The 23,382-nt window shown below is 31.2% G+C and overlaps 1 protein-coding gene and 1 long non-coding RNA gene across 3 annotated transcripts in view; one reads left to right on the plus strand and one right to left on the minus strand.

Annotated features, from left to right (window-relative positions):
• LOC122269062 (uncharacterized) overlaps nt 1-16,498 on the minus strand; it is a 104,323-nt gene extending 87,825 nt beyond the window's left edge. The window contains exon 1 of the long non-coding RNA XR_006224952.3: nt 16,364-16,498. This is a non-coding gene — a long non-coding RNA (uncharacterized LOC122269062). The remainder of the gene's footprint in view (nt 1-16,363) is intronic.
• Nucleotides 1-23,382, plus strand: part of LOC107450353 (protein O-mannosyl-transferase Tmtc3) — a 141,167-nt gene that overhangs the window by 28,481 nt on the left and 89,304 nt on the right. The gene's annotated exons all lie outside the window — the stretch shown is intronic.

Here is a 23,382-nt window from a genome sequence, read left to right on the forward strand (position 1 = left end):
TAGGGCGCTGGGCCCATATCCAAGGGGTCGTGGGTTCGATCCTCGCCGGCCGAAGACTCCCCGTGTAGTAAATGGTGACTGATGCACGTTAAATCTGTCGAGTCTCAAAGTCCTCCATGTTCCCACAACAAATCAATACCTCTGGGGGTACTGATCCAGGAGTTTCATTGTCTTCTGGATTGGTTCAAAATTACAAGGCTACGGAGTTGAACGTAAGTAGTCGTAAGCCCATGAAATTGGGTCAGCTGTTCAACGACGGTTATAAAATAAAATATAAGGAAGAGAGCCGTGATGGCTCAAGGGATAGAGCGTTCGCCTTCCAATGAGGCGAACTGGGTTCTGATCCCAGTCGATATGAATTCCGCATCCGGCTTGCACCGATCACAGTGCTGACGTGAAATATCCTGAGTGGTAGACGGATGATGGGTTAGAGTCCCTTTGCCGTCAGGTAAACCGTGGGGCGTTCTCGTGGTCTTCCTCTCCATGTAACGCAAATGCGGGTTAGCTCCATCAAAAAGTCCTCCACGAAGGCAAATTTCTCCCAATACTCGATCCAGGAGTTTCCTTGCCTTCTGGATTGGGTTCAAAATTACAAGGCTACGGAGTTGAACATTAGTAGTCGTAAACCCATAAAATTGGGTCGGCTGTTCAACGACGGTTATAAAATATAAGACCGCATTGACGTGAAATTTTATGAATACTCTAACAGCAGTAGGGTCCTTAAGATTACCAGCAATAGGATTATATCAGCAATAGGATCTTTAAGATTGGTGAAATGTAGTATATTTACAGGGAAAAAAAAACTATTCTTGAACTCAAATTTAGTCAAAATCTTAGCCATAATAAGGTAAGACAATCAAACCATTAAAGTTTAATTTAAAGTGTTTGGTGGATATTATAATTTTATTATATGGGAAAATAAATTTACTACAACAATGCATAAATATTTTCGATATGCAGGGTGGTTCAAAAATGCGTGTCAAAAATGTAAATGCAAGTAGAGAGGATTAAAATAAGCATATTTCATAAGGCAATGTGTGTATGGATATTCCGCGTTAAGTTGATAGAGAGCACTGTTTCTTGCTAATGCTTAATTGACTATAATTTGATTGTAAAGTGATTGATTGTTAGCTATTGTAAACTGCTCATTTTTACCTATTTATGTTTAATGCTGCTTTACGTGCTAGCACTGCATTTTTGCATCAGCATTCTTCTACAAAATCAAACAGTTTACAATCGAAATAAAATTACAGTTGACAACTGCTCGAAGAGTCACTCTCTATAGGCTTACGCAGTATTTCCACTCATACATTCTAGTTTAAAAAATGCTTATTTAAGTCCTCTTTAGCTGCCTTTACATTTTTGACACATATTTTTAAACACACTGCAAAAAGTAAGAGAGTCGAAAAAAAGCACAAAAATGTATTTAAATTTGCTATAACTTTCGAACAAATTGGAATTTCCGCACAGTTGATAGGGTTCATAAATAAAAAAAGTTATAAATAATAAGTTATAGAAAGTTATAAAAAAGTTAAAATAAAAATAAGTTCATGAATTAAAAATGGCTCTTTCAACTCATTAAATTTCAATTCCGTTGTTGCATTTGAGAAGGTAACAAACTGACCAAACATGGTCTTTTTCCGTTCAGGTTGAGCATTAAATTATACTTGAACTAATTATCTAGCGTTAAATTTTTATTCCGTTGTACTTCCTTTACCTTTTTTTTATAAAACATTGTAAGTTCAAAATTTTAAAACCAAAATTTATTGCAAAGCAAAAAAATAGAGGAAAATTTGCTAAAAGACAATTGAAATTGCAATTTCGAAAAAAAACTCTTAAACTCACAACCAAGTGTAGCCCTTTCTGCAGGCCAAATTTCAAATCTGTGGCTGCATTCCTTTGGTCTTCAAATAGGCTCGCATGGTATTTTTTACTTGAAATTCAGCAGTAAATAAATTTCGAATAATTATCGAAGGTTACTTTATTATATTTCATTGTACTCCCTGTACATTTTTCTATACTGTAATTTCAAGTTTCTAAGTCTTATAGATTTTACGCAGCGAAGCAAAATGTCACGTTAATTTGTACACCCAAAGCAACGACAGAGGCTCTTACGATTTTTTAATTTAAAGAAAAATTTAAAATAAACGGTAATTAAAAAGAGGAAAAAATTATAAACTAAAAAGCAAAATTATGGAGAAAATATACTAATTCGTTTGCTTATAGCAGTGTTTCTCAAACTTATGAATTTTGTATACCCTTTCTAAATTTTTCGTAACGCTGTGTACCATTAATAAAAAAAATTTATGTATTTTTTACTATAAATAATTGCACAAAAGTTAAAAATCACAACTGGCTGTTGACACCATTAATTATTAACGGTTAACTCTGCAAGGAATAGCGAATAGAATCGTAAATTTTCGTAATCGTAAGTTTTCATGGCTAGCTTTGTTTTTAAATAAAAAATTTTGAAATTTTCGTTTGTTGCAAGATATTTCACATAAGAACGCGTACACCCGCTAAAGTGTTCTCGTACCCCTGGGGGTACGCGTACCACACTTTGGGAAACACTGACTTAGAGGATTAGTAAAAAAACGCCACTGTATTTTTGTCGCCACTGATGCTTAGTAGCGGTTATTCTTCAGAATTCTTTAATTAGGTTAAAGAAAGAAATTTAGGATTTGAAAAACATTTCAAGAAGTCATTTCAAAAATAAAGTAGCTCGAGCTTGTTTAAAAAGGAAACACCTCAAATTTTAGCATTAGTTTCATTATAAGAAATTTCTTATAAGATTTGTTCTAAAAGTTCTAGTTACGAGGAAAGGAAGCTTACTTTTGGGTGAAGTTTCATTAAAAATGAACAATATGAGAAATATTTTAGTACTAGTTAAAAAAAAAATCTTACAGTACTGATATAAAATTAGTCTATAATTTATTTTGACAAACTTAAGCCTGCCCGAAACACACACACACTCATTCAAAATTACTCCTTTTCAAACAATGCATCTGTGGAACACCGAAACCCATTATTTTTGGAAATCCCGAACTTTTCCGAAGCTGATTAAAGTTTAAAACCGAACATTCTCGAAGCGAGAACTGAGATTAACTAGAAGTCCCAATGGTACAGAAGCGGAAGTAAAACAGTTCTTTCTCTCGGCAAGGATATTCAGGAAATTTGTTCGATCTTCTCCAAAAATTTCAACTCTTCTTCCCGAGAGGAATCCCTCCCAGAAAATCTAATTCTTTCCCAAAAAGGACCCCGAGATTCCATCGCCTCGGAATAAGCGAGCACGGTCAAAGTTACCTCGTATCTCTAGGGACCAAAGAAAAGATAGGCCCGGAGAAGAAGATTTACAAGAAAACATGCCTTAGAAAATGAGACTTTCCAGCAATTACTGAGTGTTTTCTCTGCAAAATAGAACAGTAAAGAACTTTTGTGAAAGCTAAAATGTGATTTCGAATGATTTGAGTAAGAATGTATTGCCTCGTTAATGGTGTTTACTTTAATGTAATGTTTGGTTCGAAAATTACTCCTAAAATTACTTCCATAATATGATTGCAGAAATGTGGAACTACGTATTAAATCAGTTAAAATGGAATGGTATTAAACGTTTTGTTGCTATACCAACGCACTCATTTTTGTAATCAAATGGAACTGACTCTTCATTTTATTTAACATATCTCTGATGATTTTAATTCTAACTTCAAAATCATTTACTTTAATCATTTACAAAAGTTTGAAACCTTTTAACATTCTGCCATTTTTTTTTAGCGAATGATATCTGACTTTTAATTTGCAGAACATATAAAAGGTCTAAATTATTATAATCTGGACTTAATAATAATAGACTTAAATAATAATTCGCCAAATATCAAAACTACCTAAAGGCATTTATAATTTCGTCAATCCATTAGCTTAGGATAAATGACTTAAATTATTCATTATAATTCCTATTTAATTACGATGGCTATTATTGGTAAAATTGTAAAACTACCTTAAACAAATTATTGATACCATTTTTTAGCTTTCTCTAGCAAATAAGACTGACTCTTCGTTTCTTTTAATGAAAGTGGTAAACATATTTTTTAACAATGTATTACTGACTTGTATGACTCTTTCCGCCAAAACTAAACAATAATAGCTCAACCATTTTTTTTAAAAAATAGATTGCTTACGAATTTTCTTAAGTGGCTTCTAAAAATTTTTACTTTATATTTTAACTTTTCTGATTTAAAAATAAGTTGATTAAAATCATTCTTAAGTTTTTGTTTAATGTCATGCATATACAAATTATGCCCATTAAAAGATCGAAAAAAAATATTTGTGTGAACAAAATGTGAAAAATTTTCCAACAAAGGGAAGAACAAAGCAGGTATTAAAATCAGTAGAGGGCAGTTAATGCGGCTTATGGAACCGAAATGCAATCACCTTTCGATAAAGATGCCTTAAGGCTTCATCCTTAATAATGTAAGTTATAAAATATATTTTAATTAATTCTTCGGATTTAATGACAATTAAAATATTTATTTTAATTTTAAAATCAAGTTTTAATAACATCAAATAATTTATTAACGCAAAATTTATTTTAAATAAAATTTGCAAAAATAATATTTCTTCAAAATTTAAATAACAAGGAACCATTATCTAAAGCCCATTACCATTCATTTTTAATTTTCTTCCTCTTTCTTTTCATTCTCTTAAAGTCCTGAATTTATTTAAGAACTTAAAATTCATTTGATACTTAATAAATTAAAGTAACTCCTTTACTTTAAAAATCAGTTTTAATGGCATCAATTTATTTATGAACTTTAAATTTGTTTCAAATAAAATTTATCAAAGTCCTTTTTCTTTGGAATTTATATAAAATGCATCTAAAACCCATTGGCACTCATTTTTAATTTTCTTTCCAAATCAAATAACCACACCAACAAGAAAAAAACTCCATTTTAATAAAAGACGAAAACAATAAGCTGCTGTCTCTTTCATAATATGAAAGAGTGTAATTCCTCATTTATTGATTTTGTAATTATTTAAAGGTTTTTAGCGGAGATCCAAAAAAAAAAGATTATTGTTCCTGAGTCTTATCTTTTCTTTAACCTTAGAAATATCAAGAGTGACGAACCTTGCATTAATCTGATTAATGTTTCCTTACAGCCAATTAACTTTAATCTCAACTAAAGTTAACAAAATCAACATTACGTCAAATATAGTACTATAAACTGTATCTGACGTAAAACTAAAAACAATAGTTATATGTTAAAGAAAAAAGGGGGATATTTATTAAAATAACTCAGTCACGATAAATTAAAATGCCTATTTTAATTTAATAATCAGTTTAAATGACATCAAATTATTTATGAACTTTACATTTTTTTAAAATAAAATTTGTAAATATCATTTTTCTTCTGAATTTATATAACATGTATTTAAAACCCATTATCATTCATTTTTAATTTTTCTTTCACAATTAAATAACTACACGCAAAAAAAAACCTTCATTTCAATAAATGACGAAAACAATAAGCCACGAAGTCATTCCTAATATCAAAAAGTGCAATTTCTCATTTATTGACTTTGTAATTATTTAAAGGTGTTTAAAGGAAAGCAAAGAAAAGGTTATTGTTACTGAACCTTATCTTTTCTTTAACCTTAGAAATATCAAGAGTGATTTGCATTAACTGATTAATGTTCCCTCATAGCCAATTGACTTTAGTCTCAACTCAAGTTAACAAAAACATTACGTCAAATATAGTACTATAAACTGCATCTGACGTAAAACTGAAAACAATAGTTATATGTTAAAGAAAACAGGGGGACATTTATTAAAGTATCTTAGTCACTATAAATTAAAATGCCTATTTTAATTTAATAATAAGTTTAAATGACATCAGATTATTTATGAACTTAAAATTTATTTCAAATAAAATTTGTCAAAATAATATTTCTTTAGGATATAAATAACAAGCATCTAAAACCCATTATCATTCATTTTTAATTTTCTTCCAAAACCAAATAACCACACAAAAAAAACTCCATTTCAATAAAAGACGAAAACAATAAGCTATAGAGTCATTCATAATATGAAAAAGTGCATTAAAACCCCAATTCCTCATCTATTGATTTTGTAATTATTTAAAGGTTTTTAGTGGAGAGCCAAAAAAAAATGGTTATTGTTCCTGAGCCTTATCTTTTATTTAACCTTAGAAATCTCAAGAGTGACGATAACCTTGCATTAACTGATTAATGTTCCCTCATAGCCAATTAACTTTAATCTGCGGGGACCCTCACGAAGTATTCCATTCAGCGGCTATTTTTTAGGGCACTCTTCCTTTAATTGCGATCCACTTAGTGCAATGAGCAGTTCCCTAATTCGAGAGAGAATGGCGTATGTTGCCATCATTTCGAAGCAAAAAAGTACTTTAAGAGATATGAAAAACTGATTACTATCAAGTTTATTTTTTATGCTTTTTATAAGAAATTTGTAAGATTTTTTTTGTGATATCTTTAAAATAAATACCACAGAAAACATAAAAAAATGTGAATAGTCAGATGTAAGTTTTTAGTTGATTTTATTACCAGTGTTGGCTGATTTGAAATATGCAGGGTGTTTTTTTTATGTCAAATTTTTATTTAGAATGTTTTTTTTCTTTTTCCTGCTTATAAAAATTTTTTTTATTTGAATTGCATTTTGAGAAACAGAATTCTCTGCGTATTAGAAGAAATTTCAACTAAAAAAGGTCATAGAAACATAGTCAGAATAAAAAATTTGAAGCAATAAGAAAGCCAAATGAAAAAAAAAAGTCATTAGAGTAAAAATAAATCAAGAAATGCGTTCGAAGAAATTCAAAGCTGATAGAACAGGAAATAAAATATTTTTGATACAAATATTTAATGCTGTGTCGCAAAATTTTAACTAAAAAAGTTACCTACAGCTTCATTTAAAATATACCTGAATTAATGATATTAGACTACTTTCTGCAATTTAAATGTATACATTATCCAAGTAGATGTTTATAAAAGAATCTCTCATAAAATATTAAGATTCCACTTCGGTTCCTCTTTTTCCTCCTTTAGCAATTATTTGATTGGAAATTAAATTTGGAAAACTAAATTCTCTACATATTAGAAAAATTTTGACAATATAGAGGGTAAAAACATGATCAGAATTAAAATCTGAAATAATAAGAAATAGAAATAAATGAAATGTAAATTCATTAGAGTAAAAAGAATCCGAGAAAAAAAGTAATTTCAAAACTGATAGAACTTAAAATGAAATATTTTATATACATAGCTAATGCTAGAATCGAAAAATAATAAAAGAAAATTCAAAAGAAAAAAAAAATTATTTTTAAAAACCACGTTTTTGTAGTGGAGATAAAAATTTGAAAAACGGGGGAAAAGGTGCGCGCATGAAATATATAACGGTAATGTTATATTAGTGTATGTATGTGTGCTCATGAGAATATGTGTATGTATGTATATCTGTAATTGTATCTGAATGTGGATGTGTATGTGGAATATGTTTGTGTCTATACATGTGGATGTATATGTGGATTGGTATGCGGCTGTGCGTGTGTATGAGTAAGAAAATGTGTATATGTACTGTTATGTTGCGCCCCACGTTTTTCGTTTTTCAAATTTTTATTTTTTTAATTATTATTCTCCACTACAAAAACGTGGTTTTTAGAAATATTTTTTATTGATTTTTTTTGTACTCACTTCCAAAATCTCAATTTTTTCACTCACCGTACACAAAACTTTTCAACTGACATGTGACACCAATTTGAAATAATCGAATCGACAACAAAAGACAATAGCGAAAATATTAATTTTTCTTTAATTTTAATTTTATTTTACTTTGTATGTCTTCTTTCTCTTCATTTTCATGCATTGTCATCCAATTCTGGACTATGGGCCGAATTTGAAGTCTGTAGCTAGTCGGGAAGTTAGTTTAAAATCCATGACGAAATTCCACCCGAACAGACATACACGAAGGCAAGTTAATATAAACGTGGTAAAAATAACAGCAAATAACCTTTGCCCACACTTAAATTATCACAGAATTAATAATATTAGACAATATGATATGTTTTCTGTGATTTATGATACATAAAATACCGATAAAAAGACGTTATTTAAAAGCATCAATTATAAAATCGCAGGTTCCACTTCGGATAAAGGCCCACTGTGCCCATTTCAGTTTTCTTGACCTTGGGCTCTGGGGTGCAGGAGCATATGTTCCGGTCAGATGGTCAGCCGAACGCGGAACCCCCAGTGTTTAGTTCCCAAGCGTGCTTGATACTCACATTTATCGAACCACTGAAGCGATGAAAGGCTGAGTCAACCTCGCCCGGCCCGAGGATCGAACCAAGGACCTGTGGCACGACAGCGTGAAGAGCTACCGCTCATCCACCGGGCATCATCCTCTTTAAACAGAAAGGGGATATTATATGAATGCTATTGCTATATTAATTTAGTAACTAATTAATATTTTGGAAAATTTTTGCCTTATTTTGTCAAATTTTTAAAGCTCCCCTGTGGGTGAAAAGTATATTTTTATTGACTATGTCAAACTATGAAGAATTATATGAACGCTATTTCTATATTTATTTAGTAACTGATTAACATTATTGAATATTTTTTTGTTTTGTTTTATTCACAAAATATGTTCGATTAAACATACTTATTAAAATTTAAGTTATGAAATTGAATTTTGAAAAAGTTTTAAAAATATCTAACACAGAGATGCCAACTTCCTCCGATTTGAAAGAAAATATTTTCTAGTGGTAGCGAAGTTTCAGTTATTTTTAGTTAAGTATTTTTTGTTTTAAGTCATTTTTCCACCACTATTCACACAAACTTCAAATTATCATATGAAATTCAACTATATTGCAGTTATTTCGTGGAGACACTTTAGAAAAGTAAACGCGATTATCCTTATTCTACAAGTATTAGTATTTAATTAGCTACCAATTTATTAATATTTTCGCAGAAAACGCAACAGTTGGTTGTTGTTGTTGTTCATTTACGTCACACTAGAGCTGCACAATGGGCTATTGGCGACGGTCTGGGAAACATCCCTGGGGATGATCCGAAGACATTCCATCACAATTTTGATCCTCTGCGGAGGGGATGGCTCCCCCGCTTCGGTGGCCCGACTACCTGCGCGCGAAGTCGATCACTTTACGGTAGAACAGTTTAACGAGGACCAATACCGCACACCCTCGGTCCCTACGCAGGCTGATCCAAGTGGTCACCCACCCGCACACTGACCGCAGCCAGTGATGCTTGACTTCGGGGATCTGCTGGGAACCGTGTCTTAACGATCAGTCCACTGCGGGACCGCAGCAGTTGGCATCCCTGCTAGTTTATTATAAATTTATATTTAGTAACTAGGTTTAATTGCATACATTTCGAACTCTCAAATCATAGGGAAAATTTTGTTTCCACTAGAAAGCTTTAAAAATAAAAAATCTTCAATCTTTTTTTCTTTTCATTTTTTTTTTTTTTTTTTGAAAAATGATTGTTTTTAGGAAAAAGAATGAAAGAAAAAATATATCAAATAGATAAATTAAACTGCTTCAATCAAGTATTCTATACTTTGAATAAAATAATGACATATGTTATGCATTATTTGCTAAATTAAAAAGACGTAGACTTAAAAACATAAAATGTATACATTTACATTCAAAAATAATAGGAGTTAGATACTTTGAAATAAAGTAATGAATTCAGGAAATAATTCTGTTTTACAAAATGAGTCTATTTATTCTAAAAAATAAATTGCTTTCAAGCGTAACTCAAACATAAGTTTTTTTCTAAAAAAAAAAAAAAACTGACTGAAAACCATTAACTCTAATGATTTGTATTCAGGATTCAAAAAACTAATGATTCACATTCATATATTTTTTGCGCTACGAGTTTATTATCAAAGAGTTAAGTGTTTAACAATTCGCTTAAAAGCATAATAAATTTTTTGAACTGCATTTACTATGCAGTCTTTTAGTTTGGTAAATGTTTTAGGTTTTTACAGCAATTTAAATATTTTCTTTCGCAAAAAAAAAACTATTTTAAAAGTATCATTATATAAAGGATTTATAATTCAATATTCTAAAAAAATATTCAGAATGGACGCAATCCTTGAAATGATCTATTTTCTAAAATGCGTTTTTTCCTTTTATAAATTAAATATTTGAAAATGAAATAAATTACGTATAATCAATTAAATGTGTTAAGTGCATCTTTAGAAAAATTGAAACATCTGAGGGTTTTTTTTTAATGAAAAAACCACTATACTTAAAGATTTTAACATATTGTTGAACAGAAACGGTATCATACTTAACTTCTCAGGATAAAAGTTTTAGTCTTAAATACTAATTTTAAACTTTTTATACCTTGTGGATATAACGTTCATTTTCCCACATGCTCACAATTAACCTGAATGTTGAAGAACAAACTTCAAATTGTTTTTTCTGCAATTATTTGGTAACTGGCAATACATTTAAAATTGGGTTTTATATTCTTTTGATTCAAAGTTGAACTATTTTGAGCAATCTATTTGAACTATGTCAAAAAAAGTTTTTGCATATCTCTTTAATAAGCTTTAACAGCCTATTAAATAAAATAAAAAAGGAAAAATGAAAGTTCGTAACTGGCTGTTTGAAATATTTACAAAATAAATAAAAATAATTATATGCCATGTATATGGCAAATAAAACAATATATATATTAATGTAAAAGAATAAAACAAGAGTAAAATAATATTATAAATAGAACAGAACCTTAGATTCAATTGATAATAAACACATTTTTAAAGTTTCAGTTAGTTGTATTAAGGATAAAAGGAATAGCTGAAACATTTAATTCGAAATAATTATTCAATAGGCAATTCGTAATTACGATGGCTATTTATTTTCAAAGTCAACAATGTTGGGATTAATGGTGATGCTTTTGAACTCAGGTATTTTCGATGTATATAAGTTCATTTTTAACGATATTCTGTTTTTATAGTGTTGACAATTTTTAAAAAATTATTCACAAACGTATTTAAGCCTACAACTCTGACAGCCTCATTGAAAAAATTTAAAAAATCAATAGCGTACAAGTATTTAAAAATAGTGAAAAAATTCAAAGTGTCATTAAAGTTTCCTCAGTTTTGTTTCCAATTCTTCAATAAAAAATATTATTTCAATTTTTTTTAATTTAAAAAATTTTCAATTGATTTTCTTGAAGTTAGAATTTCAAAAGCGTACAACTATTTAGTCACGCATAATTTTTCTTAATATTTTCTGAGCATGCATTGTAAACGAAAAAAAAATCAATGGTCATGGATACCAAATAATAAAATTAAGAACTAGCAACAAAAATTCCAAAAACATAAAAATTAATAGGATTTTAAACTTTTTTTTCTGTAAATTTAAAATTGTTACTCACTTAATTTTAATCGCAATATCACAGATTTGATCACACAACAACTTATAAAATGTTTTATATCTTTAGAACTGTCAACGATACTTAGATATAAGGACGAGAGCTCTAGTTTGTATAATTAAGCTATTTTTTACCAAATAATTCTAATAAATATTGTCCGTAAAGCAATATTAAATTTGAGTAAACACATTTAGTAGTAGAATAAACAATCTAGGAGCATAATATTTAAAAAAAAATATTTGCACAAATTATTACAAACATTTGTAAATTTTATTTTTTCACAAAAACAATCTAACTTTAAAAACTCTTTTATCTTGCACTATAATACAGAAACTAAAATAATGATTAACTAATAATAAATTATGATTTAAATTTCGTTATTTCTAAACAACATTACGATAACACGTTCCTTGTAAAAATTTGTAATTCATATTTGAGTATTTAAAAAAGAAGTTCGGTTATTTAAGTTATTTAATTGTTATTAAATTTCAACTTTACTATAATTTTACTAGCTATAATATAATAAAACCATGCTAAACTTATAGAAACTGATTCTATGTAATTTAAATTAATACAACGATTATATATTAAAGTTAATAACTACAAGTTAATAACATCAGTTGCTAAAATAATAAAAACTGGTTCTGAACTATTTAAATTTACTTAACTACAACTCATGAAAGTTAATAAGATTAAGTAGAGGGGTAATTTTGCTTCTGTCTTTCTTATTTGAAAGCTTTTGCTCAAGCCTGAATAGTTAACGGAATAAAGCTCATTTTTATTCGCTGCTTTCCTGGTTGCAAAAATAAATAGTTAATACAACGAAAATGTTCTCGGTATTTTTAACAGGCACATGATATTACAACAAATTGAAACTAGAAAATTCTGTTCTGCATATAAATGAAAACTAATGCAGAGTAACAAAAATTCAAGCAAAAATCCAATCCAAGTGGTCTGTTTCATGGAGACAGAATGAAAAAAATATTCATTTACGTATCTTCTTCAGTTAAATGTTATAAGGATGCACGATTTCTTAAGCAGTAATATGAAATATGCAAAGTGTTCCATAAAGACTATCGTTAATGCGCATTTTTTAGAATCCTTATTAAGAAATTCGAAAAAAGATTGGCACATTAGGAGTCGCAAATTTATATTTAAGCAAGGAAAAACTAAAATGGTAATGAAATCTTGCAATCAAAGTACAGGGACGAATGAAATAAACAAGACAGGCTATAAAAAAAGAAAAAAGAAAAAAAAAACAAGACAGGTTTCATACAGAGTTTAAAGACAATTATTAGAAATATCTTCCAATTAAACAAGTTTTACTCCGTAGCCGTATAATTTTGAAGCCAATCCAGAAGACAAGGGAACTCCTGGATCAAGTATTGGGAGAAATTTGCCTTCAAGGAGGACTTTTTGATAGAACTAACCAGTTAGATTGTGAGGAAAACCTCCCACGGTTAGCCTATCGGCAAGGGGACTAACCCATAATCCGTCTACCACCGAGGATATTTAGGTCACCACTGTGGTCAGTGCTAGCCGGATAACCCAAAATTGGGTCGGCTGTTCATTGACGGTTATAAAATAAAATTAAATTAAACATGTTTTGATGCTTATTGCACCCACTTTCCCCGATTGGAATTTTTCACATTCGCTTAAATATTAATTTGGGGCATCTCAATGTGCTTTGTTTTAAATTTTGGTACAAAATCTTAAAAAACACATTAACGGGTATTTTAATGGAATTCCCTGTATACTTTAGCAATATTACACTGAAAGAAAAAGTATTGTTAACACTACCAGAATAGGTAGTTTACTGGCTTATTTAAAATAAATGTTTCTGGATCTATGGAAACAACAAAAAACACGTTTTTGCTTTATGGTGACGTTTAGAACAGCACTTTGATAAGGAATTTTCAGTAAGATTAACAATGAAATATGTTTTTTTTATTACCATGCTATTTGGTGTAAATGTGAAATTCGATAATTTTAATCAAATGTAAAATTTGATCATTTTAACGAAAATTCTAAATTTTTAACCGTACTAGTTTGAGACGATGCAAAATGTTCAGATTAGTAAATAATATTTTATTTAAAAAGCTCTTGAAGCTTTAATGATTGGTGCCACATAAGAAATGGCATAAAAGTCATTCATTTGGTTAAATTTACTTTTCAGTTTTGTATTTGTTGTTAAATGTAACAAGAACTATAATCTTAAGAAACCAGAATTTCCGGTAAACCTTTACCATTGCGAGCAGTAAAATTAACAAGTGAATGGTTTAAATGCCATAATTAGTTACCAGAGTTATGGTTTCTTTTGGCAGAAATTTCTTTACCATACAAGTATATTAATTTTGTCAAAATTTTTCTCTCCATGTGAGATAAGTACAAATTATATATTTATAAGAAAACGAAAATATTTGTTTGCTAAAAATTAATTTCTTTTAAAGTGGGTCAAAAAAATAGATATTCTCTATTACGTGATTAAAACCGTTGGAATCATTCTACAGTTGATTAAATTTCTGTGACAACTTTACGATAATCTTAGAAAAATTGCTCAAAGAGGAATTGAATAATCATGCACTTAAGTTCTAGTTCTTCACACACTTTCTAGTTTAGCCATTGTATTGCACCATTTAACTCGTACGATATAGTATTACTTCGGACTGTATTATTATTGTAGAAAATTTGAAAGGCATAGATCAAATAGAAGTTTATAATAGAATAAGTAACAACACTGTTTTATTCTTTAGATTCGAATTTCCCATATTTTTTAAAGCTCTTTAAATATTTAAACGAATTTGAATTTCGTAACTTGATGAAATCCATAGCTAGAAATTATATTGTATTACATATTCCAGTTTTCAAGAATTATAGTTGTAGTGATTTATTTACTTCGTACAAAATGCCTTGCACGCGAAGTAGAGTATTTTTCGGCAGAAGAGTTTAAAGGAGCAATACCGCACACCCTCTGTCCCTTCGTAGCCTGAATTAATTAGTTAACCACCTGAAAACTAACCATAGTCAGTGATGCTTGACTTCGGTGGTCTACTGGAATCCATGTCTTACGATAATTTGTCCACTGTGGGATTCAGTTGTCAAGCATATTATATTTTAACCATAAGAAACAAATTGAAACTCCGTTTCTCTTTTTTTTAAAAAAAAGAGGAAAAAACAGCAGTTTGGAGAAGAATTGCAGTTTGTGAGTGAAAGGTTTACGGTTACAAAAAGAATGAAATGAGACTCTTTTTAAAATTAAGAATTTTGGGTTTTACAACTTAAATTATCTTTGAAAAGAACATATAATTTTTTTAAGCGAAACATAATGAAATGCCCTTTTTTCGAATCTGATAAAAATAATTCGCTACATCTACATAAGAGAAAGTGTAAAAACATGAAATAAAAGATTTATTTAATGTTTTTATATTTAATACATTAAAAAATAAAAATCTAAGCCTGAATGTATCTAAGCCTGAGGCTTAAAATATTTTTACGACCTGTACTTCTAAAGGCAAAGTCAATAAAATCCTATGCTTTATTCAGCTTTTCTGTGCTCACTTGCAAAGTTTAAATGTCTTTTTTTTTTTCATTTTTCTCAGTGTTTTTGTTTCAAAATTTTTATTTCACAAATCCGGCGCTTATTGTGACTTTAATGATAAAGTATTAAAAGCTCTTTAAAACCTATTAAAAGATGAAAAATAATAAAAAATTACTCTTTCACAAAGATCTTTTTAGTGATAAAGCTTTCGAAGTTTTTATGACGATTAAAGCTGAGGTCATTAAAAAACAGCGAGAGGAATAAATTTGTTATTCCTCCCAGAGCTTTAATGTGTAATGCAAAAAATTGAAATAAAAAACTGTTGAAAAAAATTGGAATAACTTTATGAGCTTTCTGTAACTCGTAAAATATTTAAACGTTTAAATTATAAAATTTTATTACTTTAGTAAGTTTATATTTTGTCCATCGAATTCTGAATTTATTAACAAAACATTTGTTTTAAATTGTTGTAATTCTAAAAAGGAATTAATTCAAAAACATTTCATTGAATAGAAATTTTAAAAAAAACATGCATAAAACATTTAAAAGAAAAACAATCTTCTACACTTACATATAAATCAATTCAGCAGTTAAGCATAATAACGGTAATTTGAACCTTAATATGGTCGCAGAAAAATTTAACGATATTATAAAACAAATTGATCTAATATTTCTATAAAAGGATTCTATAAAGGATTGTTTTTTTTTAATGATAACTCTAAAAATGACAATAATAACTCATTCTTTTCAGATGAAAAGCAAATAATTACGATAAATTAGGTTTTGAAATGAATTTCACTTATGTTTTCTTAAAAATATTTTTTAATCCACCAAAACCTGTAAAGATAATTACAGTTATAAAATTTGAAACTAAAATCGACAATTCAGTTTGGCAATTTTAATAAAAGAAGATAATTGTGTATAGCAGTTTTGGTTCGATAAGAATTAATTCTACCTTAGCTACCGATATTTCCCATGGATACAATTCTACAATTGAAACTAAGACGCACTTTTTAAATCACTTAGCATTACAATCTATAAAAATTGCGCATCAACAGAAAATATCCAAACATAATATTGATCTGCATCTTAATAATAAGGTAAAATGTTATTTACACCCAGAAAATTGGTGTGATATTTAAACGCATGTTAACAAAAAGACATTCCTATAATAGCCTGATATTAAAAACAATCATTCATACTTTAATTAAAATATAACCAAATTTTCAATTCTTATAGATTGAAAATTTCTTAGATTTTAACATACATTTCTTAGGTAGTTACATAATATGTAATATCAGATAAGTTGTCATTCGATAATTACACTTTTTAAATACAGACATTAGAGTATACATTTGGTAACTAATTTCAGAAAATTTAAAAGACTAAACTTACTTATTAGTACGAAACATTATTCCAGAGAATGAGGAAAATATCAATAACTTCATTTATCTTGATTAAATCCAACATTTTAAACCTCTACTATAAATTGTGACCCTCCTTTATTTCTGATATATTTATTTATCTTTTGGTACACATACACGCAAGCTTTTGTGCTCAATTTCAGAAGTTCGGCTTCTAAGCCTTTGTGAAGTCTTGTTTGTTTGTTTGTAGTTCATTTACGTCGCACTAGAACTGCACAATGGGCTATTGGCGACGGTCTAGGAAACATCTCTGAGGATGATCCGAGGACATGCCATCACATTTTTGATCCTCAGCAGAGAGGATGGCACCCCCGCCTTTGTGAAGTCACAAAACAGATTAAAAAATTCAGTTGTTGTTGTGGTAGTTCATTTACGTCGCACTAGAGCTTCACAATGGGCTATTGGCGACTGTCTGGGAAACATCCCGGAGGATTATCTGAAGACATGCCATCACAATTTTGATCCTCTGAGGAGGGGATGGCACCCCCGCTTCGGTAGCCCGACGACCTGCGCGTGAAGTCGAGCACTTTACGGTAGCATAGTTTAACGAGGACCAATACCACCCACCCTCAGTCCCTACGTAAACTGATCCAAGTGGTCACCCACCCGCACACTGATTGTAGCCAGTGATGCTTGATATCGATGATCTGCTGGGAGCCGTGTCTTAGCAATCAGTGCACTGCGGGACATTAAAAAATATTCAGAAAAGGACAGCACGAAAATACAACCAGGGTTACGGAAGCATTCGAACCCGCTACCTACACCCTGCAGAGAGTATAACGGATGGTACCACTCGGCCAGGAAAGTCTCTTTATTGGTGATGATGATGACTGATGGACTTGTTGTTGTTGTTCATTTACGTCACGCTAGAGCTGCACAATGAGCTATTGGCGACGGTCTGGGAAACATCCCACAGGATGATCCGATGACATGCCATCACAATTTTGATCCTCTGCAGAGGGGATGGCACCCCCGCTTCGGTAGCCCGACGACCTGCACGCGAAGTCGAGCACTTAACGGTAGAACAGTTTAACGAGGACCAATACCGCACACCCTCGGTCCCTACGCAAACTGTTCCAAGTGGTCACCCACCCGCACACTGATTGCAGCCAGTGATGCTTGACTTCGGTGATCTGCTGGGAACCGTGTCTTAGCTATCAGTCCACTGCGGGACGATGACTGATGGGCATTTTTGGAGTTCTTCGCTGCAATACGGTTATAGCTCACTTGTTTTCAGTACCAGTACTTTAGAATGAGTTAAAGGATGGGTAGTAGCTAAATTACGTCGCACTAGACCTGCACTATTGGTGGCATGTCCCTGAGTGATGAGAAGAGCAAAAACATTTTTATCAGTGCGTATTATCCGCTGAGGATGCAATAAAATAAACAAAATTTTAATTCATTTTCAACACATATGAATAAAATTAGAAATGTGGAAATAATTCGTTCATAAGAAATTCATCTAAGAATATGAAGTGTTCACGTCTTATGATATTAACTTTAGAATTACAAAAACCAGCAGCGTTCATAATATAATACAGAAAATTTTATAATAATACTGCAGGGTTCCTATTAATTCAGCAAAGTTCATGATAAATCTGCCAAGTTTGCAATCCACGCTGCCAAATTCATATTAATACGGCAAAGTTCATAGTACTGGTACTTTATTTACGTTGCACTTGAACTGCCCAATGAACTATGGATGATAATCTAGCCAACATCCCCTAGGAAGATCCGAAGACATGCAATCACAATTTTAATACTCTGCAGAGGTGATGGATTCCTCGCTTTGGTTGCTCGACGACCTGCTAGTAAAATGGAACATTTATGGTAGAACAATTTAACGACTACCGATACTGCATATCCTTGATCCCATCGCGGGCTGATTAAAGTGATCACCCACCCGCTCAATGACTGCTGCTTGTGATGCTCGACATTTGTGATCTACTGAGAACCCTCTCTTAACGACTAAAATTCTTTATAAAACAGTCAAGTTAGTAATCACTCAGCCAAGTTCATAATACAATAGTTAGATAACAAGAAAGTCTAATTACAGGCGGGTCACATTCACACACAAAGGAGAAAGGAAATCACACAAAGAGAGAAAGAAACATCCATGCCTTGACCGGGATTCGAACCCAGGACCTTTCTGATGCAAGGACAGTTCCCTGCCCCCTACACAGGCCGGTCGGCTAATGCAAGTGTTAAAACTGATAAGCAGGTCCGTGCCTCTAAGTCAATAAGGAACATTTTCCATCGAGAATCTAATTGAAGTAAAACAAATTTCATAAAACACCAGACAGAAGCTTCTATTCCCTTTTAAAATTAACAAATTAATTTATGTTACACTTAAATTTTTCGGTTCATTGGAGAACGAACCTATTACCTTTCATGTTACAATCTGGTTAAGCCTCTGGAGTACCTGAGTGTATCGTCAAAATGAAAACTTAAATAACACCGCAAGAAAATGATTAGTTGTTTTTTAAGAACCCCATCTGCTGCGTACTATCTGCCCATCAATTCGCAAGGACATATACGAAGCTTTAGCACATAACTTAACTAATTGATGTGTGAATAAATATTGGATACAGAGCAATTAAAGGCTTGTAACACATAAGTGACGAGATTTATTATTCTTTTATCATTCATACATAAATAAGTGTAAACAAAGAACAGTTATAAAAGTGAATAAAGAACAATTGTAAGTACTAGTACTTTACAGTGCACTAAAGCTGCATAATGAGCTATTTAATTTAGTTCCTACGTTGAATTGTTTTGAGTTTATGATTATCAACTCCATGGCATTGTAATTTTGAACCCAACCCACAAGACAAGAACACTCATGAATCAAGCATAAGAAAAATTAGCCTTCGTGAAAGACTTTTTGATGGAATTAATCCGTATTTTCATTATATGGATGGGAAAAGTACTAAAACTTCTCACGATTAGCCCGACGGCAAAGGGATTCCAAACCATGATTCGTCTATAATTCAGGAACATTTTACGTTAGCACTGATGTCGGTGAGAGCCTGGAGCAGAATTTGTATCAATCAGCCACCGCTGGGTCACCACATTGGCAGGTGAACTGTCTCTCCCCTGAGTTACCGCGGATTGCTCTCTATTTTATACGTTTGTACGTTTGCTGTCACATGTTAGGTAGGTACTTTATTTTACGTCGCATAAGAGCTGCGCAATGGGCTATTGGCGACGGTCTGAGAAGCATACTTGAGAATGATCCGAAGACACGTGATCACTTTGATCCTCTGCTGAGGGGATGTCCAATACTTTAGGAAAGAACAGTTTAAATTTACAGTTATATTTTATACTTAATTATAATGTGCTTCTTTATCTTCTATTGATTAATGCATAAACCAGCTTGCTAGTGTGAATAAAAAATGATCAACAACATTTTTTTTATTTAATACTTGTTGTTGTTGTTCATTTACGTCGCACTAGAGCTGCATAACAGGCTATTGACGACTGTCTGGGAAACATCCCTGAGGATGATCCGAAGACATGCCATCACATTTTTGATCCTCTGCAGAGGGGGTGGCACCCCAGCTTCGGTAGCCCAACGACCTGCACGCGAAGTCGAGCACTTTACGATAGCACAGTTTAACGAGGATCAATACCGCACACCCTCGGTCACTGCGCAGACTGATCCAAGTGGTTACCCACCCGTCACCCACCGCACACTGACTGCAGCCAGTGATGCTTGACTTCGGTGATCTGCTGGGAACCGTGTCTTAACGATCAGTCCACTGCGGGACTTTTATACTTGTGTGTGATGAGTTTGTCTTTTATTCGCCACCTAGTCTGTGTAACGGTATCAGTCTTCAGTTACGACTTAGATCAAGGTTCGATTGTTCCATTTTAAGGACAAAGTATCTGATCTAACTGCACTTTCTCTAGTCATGCCTTAATTGTTTAGAATCTACTCCAATGTACCCCTGTATTCACTGGTTTTAGATCCGAAAAATTCCCTTGCACGGTTGAAAGGTTGGGAAGTGTTGAGAAGAGACCAGGTGATTACCAACATACACATTTTCCTCTATAATCCAATGTGCACGCACGCTAGTATTACCTGCGGATCATCATTAAGTATAAATCCAGACAGTTGATGATAGCTCTTGTATGGAATTAATAAAGTAAGCTGCCTTGTGTGCTAGAACTGCTAATTGCAGAGCAGATATCCTCATTACGAAAGGACATCACAAAATATAGTGAAAAATACATGCAGGTTGTATCGGGAATCAGACCAGCTACCTCAATGCTTAAGAGCGATGCTTGTGACTCGGAAAATTTCGTTAAGATATTGAATACGAATTCATATCATTGAAATAAATAGACTTCAGTATGTAATGAATAAAGAAAAAAGCATCATACTTGAAACGTAGCAGCACCGTAAAAAATATAAATCATCCGAAAAAATTTTAAGAGTGCGTTACTAACTAGTTCCAATTGCCGTCCAAACCTGTGATATGGTTTCTGTTCACTCTTTCTTATGAAGTTAGCTGATTTGTGCTATCACTTTTAGAGTACCCCATGTTTTTAAAACGTTTATTTGTAATTGTAGTATGCGCAATTATATGTAAAATAAATAAATCCTTTGTATTACTTTATATTTATTAATCCCATAGTTCACAGCTATGTGCTAGAAATAACTTAAATTACCTCACTTAGCATAAAATAAATTTCTTCCAATGGCGTAGTTAATTTAGGTCTCATAACTTCAATTGATATAGGAAGTGAATATTTATTCAGATCTGAACTTTTAAAGACAAGATGTATTTTCTTATAAATTTAAAAAGTTTATAAAAAGTAATTGTTAACTATAATTAAAACTGTAACGAGTATTAAAAATATTAACTTATTTATCTTTTAAATTATTACCCGATATTCTTTTTTTACTAATACGTACCAAAGTAGCCATTTACGAATTGTATAATTTTTTAAGAAATTGAAAGCAAGAAAAATTAAGATTGTAATAAATCAGCGTTTCCCAAAGTGTGGTACGCGTACCCCTAGGGTATGGCAACAGTTTAGAGGGGGTAGGCGTTCTTATGCGAAATATATTGCAGCAAATGAAAATTTTATTCAAAAACAAAGCTAGCCATAAAAATTTACGATTACGTATTTTTCTATTGGCTATTTTTTTGCAGAGTTAACAGTTAATATTTAGTGGCGTCAACAACAGTGATATTTAACTTTTGTGCAATATTTTTAATAGTAAAAAACACATTCATTTTTTTATCAGTCGTACACAGCGTTAAGAAAAAATTTAGAAGGGGTACACAAAAGTCATAAGTTTGAGAACCACAGTAATAAATAATAAACGTAATTTCAAAATCATAATTTGCAACAATATTTAGGAATTTCTCCGATCATAATACCATAAATTTCATTAGTTGACACAAATGAAACAGGATATTTAAGTTTTTATGTTCCTGAAACAAATCCGCTTAAATTCAAAGCTTTGGTGTAAATATATACTTTATAATTCCCACGTACTATTGGTTCGTCTGCTAATAGTTCTGATTCGTGTGCTAAGATTACATAAGATTAAATAAATATTGATATTTAAAGAGTTGTTTAGATATTAAATGCAGAAAAAATAAGACATTTTGCTTTGAAAAAAAATTATGAATCGCAATACAATTACTACTATTTTACACAAAATGCAATTAATTATAATATTGATTCAGCATATTTGTCAATGAAAATTTTATAATTTAAAAAATAATTCTACTTCAAACAATATCAAGCAAAAGAATTCCACCAGAGAAAAAAAAAATCTTTTCCTGAACCTATCTATGAAAAGATTAGATAACAATTCTCTAGGACACGCAGAAAATAATCGCTGATATCAGCTATTTATTCCTCGCTGCCTTAGAGAATCATCAAATGGAAAGAATCCGCCACGAATTTCTCTCATTGGTTGTTATAACGTTCGTAGAAGGCAGTACTCCGAATCCTGTCAATAATGCCATTTAGACACGAACGACCGTTACGTCATTATGACGACACTCCGATACAGTAATGACGCCCATTTAGAATCGAAATTAGTCCTATAGTTTGATAATAAAGAGATGTTTGCGCCATTACATTCTCTTTCGAGCAAATGAGAAAACAGTAGCTTTCAGGTAAAATGGCCTTTTGACCAGTCGAAGCTGCAGCGTTGTTCGTCTGTTTTCTGTGAGAGAATACTAACTCTTTTGAACTCCGTCAACACCAGCTAATGAGCGGTTATAATAGTTAGTCATTATTTAAAGTAATTATCTGTTCATGCAAAACAATAAAATTGAAAATCTAAAGATAGTATTGGGCTTTAAAAATACTTTTTTGTGAAAGGAAATATCCATTAAAAGTTAATTTGTTATATACATTTGTTATATTTATGATAGAATTTTACAAAAAAAAAACACTGCACTTTGGTACAATAACGCTTACTAAGAATCGAAATTAGTCCGATAGTATGATAATAAAATTAAGTTTGCCCCATCGCATTCGCTATGGAGCAAAGGAGAGAACAATAGATTTCAAGTAAAATGGCCTATTGGTCAGTCGAAGAGGTAGTGTTGTTCGCCTGTTTTCAAAGCGAATTCTATTCCATTTCTGCAGCTAATGAACATTTGTAATAGTTAGTCATTATTTAAAGTATTTAACTAAATGCCCTTCAATTCTGTTCATGCAAAACACTGAGATCGAAAGACTGTGATGAGTTTTAAAATTACTTTATTAAGAAAGGAAATATTAATTAGAAGTTAAGCAGAAACCTTATGCTGGAAGAATGTTTTATTTAATTAAATGTAGTTATAATTTATTTTTCAAATCATTTGTTATATGGATACTAAAATTTTATGAGTAACCGTTACTTCATTGTGACAACACTACGATAACAGTAAGAATCGAAATTAGTCTTTTAGTTTGATAAAGAGCATATATTCTCTAAAAGCATATATTCTCTTTTGAATAAATTAGAAACCAGTT

Source organism: Parasteatoda tepidariorum, chromosome 6 (assembly GCF_982258835.1).
Source record: "Parasteatoda tepidariorum strain Cologne lab strain chromosome 6, Ptep-v5.0, whole genome shotgun sequence".
Lineage (NCBI taxonomy): Eukaryota > Metazoa > Arthropoda > Arachnida > Araneae > Theridiidae > Parasteatoda > Parasteatoda tepidariorum.